Here is a 15,560-nt window from a genome sequence, read left to right on the forward strand (position 1 = left end):
TTCCACACTGTCTACATACATAGGGCTTCTCTTCAGTGTGAGTTATTTTATGTTTGTGCAAGGAGCTTGAATCACTAAAGGCTTTGCCACATTCCTTAAACAGAAAAGGTTTCTCACACTGTGAATCCGTTCATGCTTTTGAACATCACTCAAAGAATAGAAGCTTTTCCCACACTGCTCACACACACAGGGCTTCTCTCCAGTGTGAGTCCTCTCATGCCCGATGCGGTGACTGGACTGCCGAAAGGCCTTCCCACAGAAGCTACTCACATAAAGCTTCTCCCCACTATGCATCCTCTCGTGTATTTTAATGTAACTGGAATAACTAAAAGCTTTCCCACATTGCTGACACACGTATGGCTTCTCTCCTGTGTGAGTGCGTCAGTGTGTCCTACGGGAAGTGGGATGACTGAAGACATTCCCACATTGCTCACAATCATGGGTTCTGGCATTCTGAAGCACTGGGCATTGCTGCAGGCTCTCCCACACATGGTGCATTTACATGGCTTCTCTTCAAGTTCCTCATACTCACAGAGTTTGGAGTCAGTGTAAGTTCCAAAGGCCATACTCAGGGATGAATGCCTGAGGAAGATGTCAAAGACACTGGCTTCCAATCCAGCAGGCATTTCAATGTTCATAACAGAATCTAAAGTGCCACCAAAGACTTCACCTTGAAGACCTTCTTTTTATTTTGCCAGTCCTGGGACTTGAACTCAAGGCCTGTGTACTGTCACTGAGCATGTTTTGTTCAAGGCTAATGTTCTACCATTTGGGCAACATTGCCACTCCCAGCTTTTTGGAGTTTATTGGAAATAAGAGTCTCATGCACTTAACTGGCTGGTCTGGCTTAAGATCAAGAGCCTTAGATCTCAGCTTCCTGAGCACCGAGGATTACAGGTGTGAGCTGCTGGTACAGGGCTTGTTTCCATCAAGCCTGAACTCTTAGTCATCTCTTGGGGCTTTTGCGCACTACTTCAACTGCCTGGTCTTCCCGTTCTTTTTGTATGGAGACCAGGTTCCTGAAAGTATCCACCATCACATCTCTGTGCAGCTGCTGTTGGGAAGGATCGAGCAAAGTTGACAAAGACATCATCAAAGGTCACAGACTCAGCAGGATAAACTCTGGACTTCTTAGTTTACATTTGGCATGTGGAATTACTCTCCTCTCTGCCTCATTCTCACCATGGCAGCCTCCCAGATCTGCTGTGTCCTCCCCATGCCAGGAAGGCCCGTTGGCAGTAGGATGGGAAAGCCAGAGCCTCCCCTGGCCCTTGCACAGTTGTTTCCCCGTTTTTTTTTTAAACCTTTTTTTTTTTTTACATTTGGGAATTTTTGCACACTTTGAAAATATCTCATCTATATAATGGTGGCTCCTAGTTTATACCCAACCCAACGTTCACTAAAACTCAAACTTTCTCTGCAACTGACTGTTCATCTTATCTCTCTGAATGTAGATTTGGTATCTCACATTTAATGTTAAAGCAATTTATGTTGCATTGAAAACTGAATAGGTAATACTCTGCAAAATATGATGAAACAGTTCTAAATAGTTCAGTGAATTGTTTATGTAGCATTATAATATTCTGTTATTTGTCTTTTGTCAGTAAATAACCTCCTGGCTACTAATATTTTTAACAACAATATTTTTTATTAAAGAACTTATTAACATTGATTTTTACATCATATTTCAAATGACAAGATTAACAATCTAGTGTTCAAGAAGGGAATCTCTATATACAATCACTGGGACTCAGTTTTTAGAACTTAATCAAAATTAGGCTAAGGGTTTGTATGTCATAGAAACATATACTATACATTTTGTGTATAAAAATTTTGTGTTAAAAATTTATATAAATGAAATCATGTAGTATATAATTCTTTGTATGTTATTTTGATGATCCCTTCATATTTTGTCACATAAATATGTAATAATTTACTCCACATTACTCTGCTTCTCAGTTTGTGGTTTTAAGTTGTGTTCATATTAAATATGTTGCATGTGTATTTTGGTGGTGAAAGTTGAACAAAACCCTTCGCCATGAATCACAAAGTAGAATGCCAGGAAATGTGTTTATTTTTCTCTATTAGACACAAGTAGATGGTTTTCAGTATGGCAACAATTTATATTCTCATCATAAAGTCAGGACAATAATCTTGAGTATTATATATCAAAAATCAAACTTATTTTGTGCCCTAAAACTCCTTGTCTTCTAAAGCCATTAGCTAATTTTTTTTTTTGCCAGTCCTGGGCTTGAGCTCAGGGCCTGAGCGCTGTCCTTGGACTTTCTCAAAGCTAGAGCTCTACCACTTGAGCCTCAGCACCACTTCCAGCTTTTTTCTATATATGTGGTACCAAGGAATCGAACCCGGGTCTTCATTCATGCTAGGCAAGCACTTGAAACACTAGGCCAAACTCCCGGCCCGCCATTAGCTAATTTTTTGGGTGGTAAATATATCTTAATTTCTGGTTGCACTGCCAAAGTAATCTTGATGATTCTCTTTATGGTCAATTTGTTCTTTTACTCTTCTCTTACTCTATCATTCATCAGTTAGGAAAGATTATATATGCATACATATGCATAAATATGCACACTTATAGATAAATGGTTCAAAATTTTATAAATATAAAGATATATTACATATTCCTGTATACGCACATTATATATAGTCTCTCTCTATATAGTCTATATATATATAGTCTCCTCTAATCCATAATTTTCCTTCTTCTTCTTCTTCTTCTTCTTCTTCTTCTTCTTCTTCTTCTTCTTCTTCTTCTTCTTCTTCTTCTTCTTCTTCTTGTGGGTAATGGGCCTTAAACTCTGTGCCTGGGTGCTGTCCCTGAACTCTTCACCTCAAGGCTACCACTCTACCCTGAACCACAGCCCCACTACCTGTTTTCCCTTGATTAATTGGCGATAAGAGTCTCATGTGCCTGGCCTGGCTTTGAACCTTGATCCTCAAATCTTAGCCTTTGCAGTAAATAGAATTACAGGCACTGGCCACTGCTCCTGGTTGCACAGCTTTATTTTCTTATGTTCTTACTTACTCAAGATGACAACTGGGTTGAGATTTGTTAGTATTTGTTTTGCTTTTTTTCCAAATAGATAGTAGCATTCATATCACTTTTATTGTAATACATTTTTGTAATTTTAGATAACTTTGTTTCAAATTTCTTTGTCTGATACATAAACTGATTTTAACATAGGCATGGAGAATTTCTCCATCTCCTATATCTGTTCTCAAATTCTGCATTTACAAACTCCCTGATTTCAGTCAGCCCTGAGTCAAAAAAATATGATAAATAATGACAGCTGTGTTTGTCCTGTGTGCAGACTTTATTTGTCATCATGTTCTAATCAATACAGGACAGCAATGATTTATGTAGTATTTACTTTGTGTTAGGTACTATCAGTCATCTGCAGATGATTTACCATGTATTGAAGGATGTGCTTAGGTTGCATTGAAGTACTACAACAGTTTAGATACAAGATGTAATTTTCAATTGGCAGTTTTGGTATCTGCAGGGATGTCCTGAACTGATCCTTGCAGGTACTCAGAAACACTGCAAAGCACATATGTATATGTATGTGCATAGTATATATTCATATGTGCATAGTATGTATCTAAGTGTTTTTGAAACAGGGAAATTCATGTTCTACGAAGAGAATGAATTTCTTCTTCAGTATCTCAGTGCTTTGCCTCTATAATTCTGTTCTATTCTTCACAGTCAATTCTCTGCTGAGAAGCTCAAGAAATTATCACAAATCATAAATTGGACCTATCTTCATATTCACCATGACTTACTTTACTCTTTCCTCATACTTCTCTTTTGGTCAACACTCAATCACACTGCTTTCCTGGATACTTGTCAAGTAGTCAAGATGTTTCTGAAGTCTGGTTTCTTGCTATGCCATTGTTTGGGCCCAGGTATATTGCCCTACGTTGTTGCAATCTCTTCTCAAAGGTAATTGCAACAGAAAATAAATACAAACTGCCTGCCCCTGTCAAGGCTTTCTTCTTTACCTGCCTTTATTTCTCTACGGTGCTTACTGAAGTGGTAATCAGCTGCTTATAAATCTCCCTCTGCTGGAAAATACACCAGGCCAGAGTCTGTGATTGTTTTATTTCATCTTCTTCCGAGGGATCTAGAATGGAACATGATATAATGCAGGAATGAAAATTCAGTCTGTTTGTTGAATAAGTAAATTGATTTTTCCATTACAAACTAATTTTTGAGGTAAAAGAAAAGTGGAAATATAGCCTTGAAACCCAAAAACCATTTGAAATAATATATAGTCAAAATTATCCATTTCAAGCTACAATTCACAAAAGACATATTTAAGGACATGATATGTTATAAATATACTTAACCAAGTGAACTGGAAAAAAAAATTCCAAAAATTTTCTGGAAAGACAGAAAGTACTTGATTTTCTGAATTGTTAATTATTAATTTGAATTAGTTTTCAAGTAAATAGCATTAATGTCCTCACTAGCTATGAGGTAGTAGGTCCAGATAGTAATGATGATTTTGAAGTATAATATAACATCAGCTTCTAAAACTTTCATTTATGTGTAATCAGTGGTAGCTGACAAGTGGCTGGGAATTTCTTAAGTAATAAGAATGTGGAAGCATATAATCTTCAAATCTCCTTGTGGTCCACAGTCACACATTTGATAAACATTAACTATGGAATCCTACAGCAAAACCATTAGAGATTCAAGTGTTATTTCTCAAAGGCTATCATTCATATATATATATATATATGTATATATATATATGCCTTATTATCATTCACACTAGTTTGTATATTAAGAGAGCAACCCCCCTAAAATTTTTTCTTCTCTGGTTTTCTAATCCAGAAAATCACTTAGCACTGTATTTCTTCATCTTTTAGAGACTTACATTAAGATGTGGTGATGGAAAGTTCTATTCTGGGCTCTGGTTTCAATCAGACAAGACAGAATCCTAGACTTTGGTTGTAAGAAAAGAAGATTTCAAAAAGACATATAGAGGCCGGGAGTTTGGCCTAGTGGTAAAAGTGCTTGCCTAGCTTGCACAAAGACCCTGGTTCAATTCCTTGGTACCACATACATAGAAAAAAGCCAGTGTTGAGGCTCAAGTGGTAATTTCTAGCCTTGAGAAAGTCCAAGGACAGGGCTCAGGCCCTGAGCTCAAGCCCAGGACTGGAAAAAAAATTTAAAAAAGGACATATAGAGTCAACCATATTTCTATTCTCTGCATATCCTCTGAGGTCAGGTGTCCATGATGTCACTCCATTGTGCTCATTACCAATTGGAAGTGACTCATTCTTATTTTCACCTCCATCATGACTTTAAAGTTTCACCAAGTTACATAATTTCTGCAGCTCACATTCTGTTAAATTAACAATCATGATTTTTGTGTTAGGATTATCTCAATAATGAATTAAAACTTGGCTGTGTTCTTTGCATTGAATAGATGTTAGGATTTTGTCTCGCCTCTACAGGGGTTCTAGGAAACAATTCCTGTGGCATGCTTCATGCAGCTGAGATTTTATTTTGATTTTGATTTTTGTTCCAAACACTAGATGTTGTCTACCAACTAGTCAAAGTGTTAGCATGTTCCTCACCTTCAATCCTGACTTTATCTGGGGAAGTAGAAGACATGGGGGTTGTATGCATTGAATTTACACATAAAAGGTATTTTGGACTCTGAAGATGAAAGATGTGATTGAGATTCCAGCTACCCCGGTAGGTAAAAATGGACAAATATGAATGCATTAACCAACTGCAGCTGAATTTTGAAACATCTAACACCGTTGAACTTCAAGTACATTTGCAAATGTGTGTTCACTTAACTTTCCCAAATCACAGGTAATTTAAATAAAGAATTTTGCTATGTACTTTAAGTTCATTTACACTGATACCATCAAAATGCTATTTTCTAAACACTTTAAGTCATTTTAAGTTTAAAAGCATTGAGGAAAAAATGTATGTTGAATATTTACAAAAAAGGGGCTGCCATATGTCACAAAAAGCTGCCAAGACCCTCCATTCCTTTTTTGGGAGGGTGGGGGTGGTCGGTCATTGTGGAACTTGTATTTAAAGCTGAGTGTTGAGGTTTTATGCTCAATGCTAACACTCTACTACTTGAGCCACAGCACCATTTCTGGTTTTCTGGTGGTTAATTAGAGATAAGAATATCACAGACTTTTCCTGCCTGGGCTGGCTTTGAAATGTGATCTTCAGATCTTAGACTCCAGAGTAGCTAGGATTACAGGCATGAGTCCCCACACCTGGCAACACTCAGTTCTTAAAATCCTTAAGCAATAATCACAAGTGAAATTCTTTCATATTATGTTGTTTTTGTATTAGTGTACATTGCAGTAGTAAAGGGAACTTCATTGTGATATTACAACATGTACACAGTGTTCTTTAGACATATCCCCATCACAATGCATTGCCTCTCCTCCTTAACCCCAAGCTCCTCTTTCCACCAGAATTTGGAAATTTTCCTTAGTATTTTTTATAACTACATTTGGACAGTCCTGGGGCATGAACTCAGGGCCTGAACACTGTCCCTGGGCTTTATTCAAGCCTAGAACTCTACCACTTGAGCCACAGCACCACTTCCAGCTTTTTCTATGTAGGTGCTACTGAGAAATTGAACCTGAGACTTTGTTCATGCTAGGCAAGCACTCTATCACTAAGCCAAACTCCCAGTCCTCCCACAAGGGAGGGAGATTTTATTAACACTGATTTTCACATCATATTTCAAATGTCATGTGTAACAAGTAGATATTCAAGAAGGGAATCTCTATATGCAATCACTGGGACACATTTTAGAACATAATTAAAATTAAGAAAAGGGTTTGTATGTCATAGATACATATCAATCTCTATAATGTAACATTACATCTATAGAGTATATTTATCATAAACTTTTGTGTCTAGGTAGTTATGTTTATATATAAATATTATTCTTTTTTAAAAAATAATTATTTTTATTTTTTGCTAGTATTGGGGCTTGAACTCAGGGGTTGGGCACTGTCCTTGAGCTTTATTAAGACTAGCATTTTGCCACTTGAGCCACAACAGCATTTCCAGCTTTTTCTATGAATGTGGTACAAAGGAATCACACCCAGGACTTCAGGCATGCTTGCCAGCACTCTACCACTATGCCAAATTTCCAACCCCTCATTATTATTTTTCTATATGTGTGCATTCTTATATATGCAAATATAAATGCCAAATATTCTTCCTGAGGGAACAGAAAAAAATCATGTTTTAATTTTCCCATGAGCACAAAAAGGTTTGAAATATTTGAAAAGCAAAAGACGTAAGGAGCTACAGATATAAGAAGAACTGAAGAAGTTTTGTAAATCAGTAAGGTTTAAAATCCAATGCTTCCTAACATGTTCCTGTATCCTGTTTCTATAATATCCTTAAGATTGATGTAGGTCAGAGTGCCTGCCCCAGACTTCAGAATTCATCTGAAATTATAATCTGTCACTCCACCTCATTTCCTCCTTTCTGAATTGCTTTTCACTCTGAGATGTCTTTCTTCGATGCATCATAGAGAGATTCATTCATTCATACCAGAATAAAGCTGGAATGTTTGTACATGGCACATATGTGTTACGGGGATCCATGTATTTGTCTTGGACAAGACAAGCAATGATGAAAAGGTCATAGGACAACTCCATCCTTATCATCCTTATGTTTGAAGTAAAAACAACAAACAAGCTTCTCCTAAAAGAATAACATTGCCCCATTTGTTAGGAAATGGAAAGACTTAGAAAAGATCATATTAAGTGAAGCCAGACTCAAAGGAACTTAGACTCAATGGTTTCCCTCATTTGTCAAAATCAGTAGAAACCTTGGGCTCTCCTAGCAGAGATCTGCAATAGAGCAAAGCCTTGATACAAAAGGCCATATAGTATGACGCTAAATGAAAGGATCTCTAGGATATAGAAACATAAGCCATATAATGAATGATTGTTCTTAAGCTTCTTGACAACTTCTATAGCCCCTCTGTCAACAAGATAGTGGTGCTTAAATGATAGTAAAGTAGAATTTGTGTTACCAGTCCCAGAATTACAAGCCTGGCATGTGTTGTGAGACTCAATGAAAGAGCCTACCTCTGAAGACCCCTCGTGGCAGAGCCCACCTGGCTGAACAGTAGCTTCCCAAATCCCTGTTTCTAACCCCTTCATCTTGGTCTTTCTTGTCTCTCTAATGATGACACTTTAAAGATTTAGACACCTAAGGTCATGGGTTGAGTTTCCTCTGTATGTAACTTTGATCCTCTAGCTGAGTATGGCTATGGAATAAGTCCTATTTCCTGCCAGAAACAGCGAATACATTCATGGGCTGCAAATGCTCTGATGAACACAGAATTTCAGGTGATGAAGCACTTCTACATTCTCTGGATATTTGGGATTTAGAGCCCATAAATGGAAGCTGGATCTCAATGACTGTCTAGCTTGGAAAAGGTTTTCTTACAATACTTATTTCAGGTATCTTCTGATATAAATAATTATTTAGGTAGAATGTGTTTATTTATGCAAATATTGTGACTAAAATAATAATGCCTACTGGATGGTGTGATGTTTATTGAAGACATCTTTTCAAACATGTATGGGTCTCTATCCTTATAACATAAAAGTATATTGTGTTACCTGGGGTGAAGGATGAATATTGCATGCAGTGGTAAGATTGCTAACTTAAGGCCAGGAGTGTGGCCTCATTGTAGCATGCTTGCCTACTATGCATGAAGCCCTGGGTTCGATGGCCTGGAACCACATAAAAGAAAGAGCCAGAAGTGGCTCTGTGTCTTGAGGGCTTGAGTTCAAGGCCCCGGACTGGCAAAAAATAAAGCTTAAGTAAAGAGAGAGGTGGACTGGGACGGATGGATGAGAATGTTGAAAGTGATGTCATCGATCAGGATGCATTGCATTGATAAACTGCTTTGTCCAATGACAACTTATTTTTACAACTACTTAAAGATAATAAAATTTTTTGAAGATTTTTTTAACATATTGACATTTAACACCCAGAATTATCCAGAAATGAATACAAGATTTTTGCTAATTAAATATATTTGCTTGGAACTAGTAAGTACACATGCAGCTGTCTATTTCAGAATGCCTTTTCTTAACATCCAACTGCTTTATATCTAATAATCCTCACAATTACTCTCTGTTCTAGGGTTTGATTACTGTTTTTCTAATCGTTCTTTTTTGTGAGTGTGTGTGGATCATGGGGTTTGAACTCAGCTTGGGCGATGTCCCTGAGCTTTTCACCTCAAGGCTACCACCCTGCCCCTGAGCAATTCCGCACAATGCTACCCTCCCCTACTCTTGAGCCAAGTCCCGCCTCCCATTTGCTAGTGATTAATGGGGTTGAGAGTCTCAGTCCTTTTATGCCCAGGGCTGGCTTTGAACCTTGATCTTCAGATCTCAGCCTCTTGAGATCTGCACCTGGCATTTTTCTAAGCTTTCTCTCAAAGCCTTCTCCCTAAGGAACAAAGGTCCTCAGATATTAATTTGAAAGAAAGTGTAATTTCGAGCTTATACTGAAAAATCGGTACAGGCTGGGTAATGTGGTACATGCTTGTAATCCTAAATCTCAAGAGGCTGAGGTAAGTGAATTGGCAACCCAAAAACAGAGTAGCCTACATGCTAAGGCCCTGTCTCAAACAAAAATATATAGGCTATTTAATCAACCTATAAAAGATAATTGTGGTTCTACGACCATGATTCCATTTGTGTTTTCACAGAATTTTAGGCTACCCAGAATCCTCACTTTTTACTTCCCTATAGTGAATTAGAAGAGGCCCAGAGAGTGTTTCAGAAAATTCTTTTAAACATTTATCATCTTTGTCTATTATGGTGATGTCATTGGAAATTTCATAGACATTGGAAAGACCTTCTTCAAAGATTAAATATTTATATCCCCATCCAAAATCTGACTTCACGTTCTCTTAATTCTGATTCTAAATTTCCTCGTAATTCCTATTATCTCAGTTTGGTTTCAGTATCCCCTCTGAGCAGGTGACTGTGCCCAGACAGGACAGTGGAACAGTCAAGTGTTGCTAACAAGATCATGAGGCCTATCTTTGGAGCTTATGAATGAGCTCAAGAATTTACTTGGAAATGCTTGGTCTATGCAGACATTCTAGCTATATTGCTGCAGTGGGTATCTGAAGTTGTAGCAGATGTTTTTAGTTGATGTTTCATTTTATTTTTCTGACTAGTAGATTAAACCTTCTTGTAGGAACCCAACCATGTAATTTCCCTTTCCCTGACTCTCTGACATTCACATCCTTCATTCTTCTGTACTGTTGCCTTCATTGCTCTTTCTCTGGGGCTCAAAGCCCTGGAAGGCAGGGTCAGAGGGTCACATTTCTCCATTTCTTGGAAATTTCTTCTTTTTGTCTTGCACTAGACTTTTCATGTTTCTTCTAAAGGCTGCTTACTCATGAATTCAGTTACATGTAGGAGGTAGGGGAACCCTGAAGTAGACTAGCAAAAAGCTTCTTTAAAGCTATAATATAGTTATTGAAAATGAGTCCCCATGTATGTCTAGATATCATGTAAAAATAGGAAATTATATCAGTCTAGGCAAAAGAAAATCATCAGGTTTTAGTTAGAGCTTTTAAAAGACATGAAGCAACAAAGCGGCTAGGTTGTTCAAACAATATGCTTTTAGTCAAGAGGATTTACTCATAGTTATTGGGTGACTGCGTGAAGTCTGCCTGGGACACAAAGCTTTAGAGAGTATGAAAAGCTATTTCCACCATATGACTCTTTCCCTGTTCCCCACACTGCACAATAAAAGCTGAAAAAACATTGAATCACAGGAAGACAAAACTATCAAAGATGAATTAAGAAATGGATGTTATTCCTCTTCCCTTTTTTCTCTGACAAAAACTACCTCAGTGTTAATAACATATGGCAAGAGTTATATACAAAATTAGTCTGTATTCTACATCCAAATTCAGTAAGTGTTTATCTTGCATGTTCTTATTTGTTTTTTTCTCTCTCTCTCCAATTGGTGATCTATAGGTAAATAGACAAGCATGTGTACAGAGCAGTCAATATTATCTCTCATTGACATATCTAATCTTTTTATTTTGAGAACAAATAGTAAAGTTAATATATTTTTACTTATACATGCTTTAAATTGTTTCATTAAAGTAGAAATCAATCCTCTTATCTTAACCAGAATACTATGCAAATCCAATTGTAAATTCTAATCTGTAGATCTTACTCAGATTTTGTCAGCTCTCTACATCTTAGATAATAAACAAAGAACTTTGCTGTTAATGAGGGGAACTTGATTTACATATCTCTCTGTTTCTCTCAATTCACAAAGTTCTTTGGTCTAACCAGGGTGATCTTGGCCTGGACAAATTTTTAAATGTTTATTTTAGGATTTTGAGACAGAATCTCACAATGCAGCCCAAGCTAGCCTCTAATTTACACCCCATTTCCTTAGTTCCTGAAAGTTGGAATTAAATATATGCTAATGACTGGCAACATAAATAATTTTAGGAAAAATACTTTTTGCCTTTTAAAAAAAGAATCTCTCCTAGTCCGTTCTTATTACTTTATGTGGCTGTGAGGACCCTAGAGTTTTCATTGGCTGTCACAGAATCCTATGCATCGTATTAGTTGAGCCCAGATGGTGTTATGTTAGTTCACAGAGTTGGTAAAGATGTCTGTCAGTTAATGTACAGAAAATACCTAGTTCTCTCTTAATAGATAATTTGTAGTATGCTGTTAGGAGATAAGGAAAAAAATCCTTTAATCCATAAACTTTACTTCCCAGGTTCATAAAATTATATTTAGATTATTTACTTGTCTTCAGCTGTAATGTACATAGGAAACTACAAATAAGAGCATGTATCAATTATATGATAAAGCTTCTAATGAGAATTTTCAATACACTTTCTCAGCATTCTTCCTTTTCTCTCATGAACCTACCAAACTGGATTCCTCCTTGGAAATTACTTCTATCTGCCTGTGCAAACTAGTGATGCATCCACTTCCTTTCAATACCAAACTGACCTCTGGAAGTGCACAAACACAAATGTTACCCAGTCATTTCTTCACACATTCATTCTCTTTGAGCTTAAAAGTAGCCAATTTGATTCCAAGCTGTGTCAACTCAAAACACAATGTTCTAAAGAGACCAGTGCCCTCCACTAAATGCATCTTTCTGTCTATGAGACCAGAATTCATTTTCTCCTTATGTTAACAGCCATATGTTTATCCTATCTTGCACCTATAACTCTTTCCTTAGTTTTTAAACTATATAAAATATACATCTCATAAACTCTGCCAGTTCACTCATTTTAAATGCTATTAAATACATTTTAATATTGTACAACCATATATACATACTATCCATCTGAAAACATTATTTAGCTTATAAGAGTACCTACAGAATTAAACCAAACCACTCTATCGCTTTCAATTTTCAAATGCCTGGAACCTACCTAATCTTTAAGATTTTTTCATTGTTTATGTAAGTCATAAGATGGAATCCTACATTTGTCCTTTTTTCACAGGCTCCTTTCACTAAGCATATTCTCTGCAATCATATCTAAGTCATGGTGTATGCCAGGATCTCCTTCCCTGATAAGGATAAATAATATTCCATAGTAGGTGTAAGCCACATTTTAAAATGAACATAAGGCTAAATGGGTTCCCTCAATTGAAATAATTAGTACACATTGAGGACTCTTCTAGCAGAGGATTGCAATAGCTCAAAACCTAGGTACAGAGCCCTGATTTCAAAGTTTCCTGAACTCTTGTTTGAAGAAGGGACAGTATGCTGATTTACGTCTCCAACTTCTCCAACACTGTAGCAGCAGCATCAGTACAATGAGGTCTCATTCTAGTGCCTCCTTGTACCTACTCATGAGACAAAATTTTGAGATTGGGAATAACTTTGCCAGGGATCAGATGCAGGTAACAATGTCACTATCCTCTTTAGTGGGCACATCTCAGAATTTTAATGAAGAATTTTTAAGACATTCTCTAAAGACTATATTGACATATGCTGAAGAAGATCTAGAATTGAGGGGAACAACATTTCCTGATCAGGTTCAACATCTGTTTTTCAATCTCCATATGATCCTTTCTGATACTGTTAAAATGAAAGAACACCAGGAGGATCCTGAAATGTTGATTGATCTAATGTACAGAATTGCCAAGGGATACCAGACCTCTCCAGATCTATGATTAACCTGGTTACAGATCATGACTGGCAAGCACTCAGAGGGAAGCAATCATGCTGAAACTGCTCAGTGCCTTGTTCACTCAGCAGCACTTGTTGCTGAGTATTTGAGCATGCTGGACCGGAAATACCTTCCTGTGGGATGTGTAACATTTCAGAATATTTCATCTATTGTTTTAGAAGAATCTGCAGTCTCAGATGATGTGGTATCTCCAGATGAAGAAGGTATCTCCTCTAGAAAGTACTTTACTGAATCAGAACTTGTGAGATTACTGGAGCAAGCAACTGCTTCTTTCTCAATGGCTGGAATATATAAAGCAGTTAATGAGATTTTAATGTACTCATTCCTATTCATGAAGCTAATCAGGATGCAAAAAAAAACCTATCCACCATTCATGGCAAACTTCAAGAAGCATTCAGCAAAATTGTTCATCAGGTGATGGACATGCCCATGGCGAACTTCACGAGCAGTTCAAATGGAAGACCATTTTGACTACCTCTCATGTCTTTCCTTACATTAAAACAAAGGTCAATGTCACCTACAAAGAAGAGATAATCTTAACACCAATTGAAGTTGCTATTGAGGATATGCAGACAAAGACACAGGAATTGGCATTTGCAACACATCAGGAGCCAGACCACCCCAAGACAACCTCCAGGGATCTGTTGGTACTACCATGAATCAGGGACCTTTGGAAGTTGCTCAAGTTTTCCTCTCTGAAAACCCAGTGACCTGAAATACTTCAGACACCATAATAAGCTGAGACTCTGCCTTAAGTAAAAATAAGAGCTTAAATAGCCCAGATCAAAAGGAATATCAAAGGAAACTGGAGAGAGGCTCTACAGCCATTGATAAACAGAAAGATGCCTTAGTTGTACAAGGCAGTCTTCCCTGTCACTTGTCACAGAGATTCCTTCAGCCAAATGAGCCTTTGAAAAATGCATCTCTAAAATAAATGCACTTGGTTTATCTATTTGAAAATAGCTATGTATTCAACATTGAGTGTGAAAATAAGATCTATTGCAAAATTGGACTTGGATGTCAATTCTAGAAATGATAGCATTAATTTTTTCATTGAAAAACTGCCAAAACAATTTCAAATGTAGATTGTTTAAGTTTGAGAACCGTGGCTATGGTTTTAACATTATGGTAAAACGCTATGTTTTTTAAAGACATTTTATTGACTCAAAGGTATATTCTACATTGACCATTGTTTATACCACAGCTAATGTTAAATTTATTTACTTTTAAGTTCATAGTTCTTAATTTATATTACCATTTATAGATTCATTTGGAACCATTTTTACATGTACTTATCTTTATTTTAAAGGTACTATTAATGTGAATGTTTACACTAATAAAAAAAACCCTTAGGTACATAAGGTCATATAGGATGAGACTAAATGAAATGAACTCTAGGATATGGAAACAATAGGTTTATCTTGTATGATTGTTTTTCTTAATTTACTATGTTATTTTTCCTCTCTTTTTTTACCCTTATGGTGACTTTCATATTGTTACTGTATCTGTACTTGTTACCTGGTATATTGTATATATATTTGTTTATTTGAAATAGGAAAGGGAAGGGGAGAAAACAAAGATGATTGGGAGGGGTTAGGAAAAGAGAAATGGCGACAAAAACATGAGAAGGGGTGTCAATGTGTGAGAAGTAAAGCACCTACTCTCTGATGAATACAACAGGAACCCTTCTATACATTAGCCCAACCAAAAACAATATTTATTCATCACTAATGAACACTTACGTAGCTTTTGTGTTTCAGCTGATTTAATTTATTTTTTTAATGTTTTAAGATTTTTTTATTTTGGAAAAGAGACTTTCAATAATATCAAGGACGGTGCTTCAGAAAAGTTAAACTACTTAACATATTCCATTAAAATTAGCAAAGTCAACTATGAGTTACTGCTATTTTCTGTGAATTCTTAATGGTTAATAGGTATTATAAGTGGACTTATTTAGCAACTATAAAGGAAGGGACTACAAATTTCACTTCATATTTCAAGAGGAATGTTTATTTTGCCAGTCCTGGGGTGTGAACTCAAGTACTGAACACTGTCCTTTGGCTTTCTCATGGCTAGCAATTGACCACTTGTGTTAAGTACCACTTCCAGTTTTTTTTTCATATATTATTTATTGTAATTGATAGAAGGATTACATTATATTTGCCAGATAGAACGAACATTAATTCACGTACCCTTTCTCATGTCTTGGTCCCCATTTCCCTCCCCCCGCCCCCACCCCTCATCTTGTTTTCCCCCCTTCCCTATCCAATTTCAAATAACCAAATACAAATATATCAGATAACAAAGTAA

General features: G+C 36.6%; 1 pseudogene; it reads left to right on the top strand.

The window, feature by feature from the left end:
* The first annotated feature begins 1,183 nt into the window (after positions 1 to 1,183).
* LOC150056533 (dedicator of cytokinesis protein 7 pseudogene) lies at positions 1,184 to 14,179 on the top strand (annotated as a pseudogene).
* The last annotated feature ends 1,381 nt before the right edge of the window (positions 14,180 to 15,560 follow it).

The sequence above is a fragment of the Megascapheus bottae genome, chromosome 12 (genome assembly GCF_031878675.1).
Source record: "Megascapheus bottae isolate mThoBot1 chromosome 12, mThoBot2.hap1, whole genome shotgun sequence".
Taxonomy (NCBI): Eukaryota; Metazoa; Chordata; class Mammalia; order Rodentia; family Geomyidae; genus Megascapheus; species Megascapheus bottae.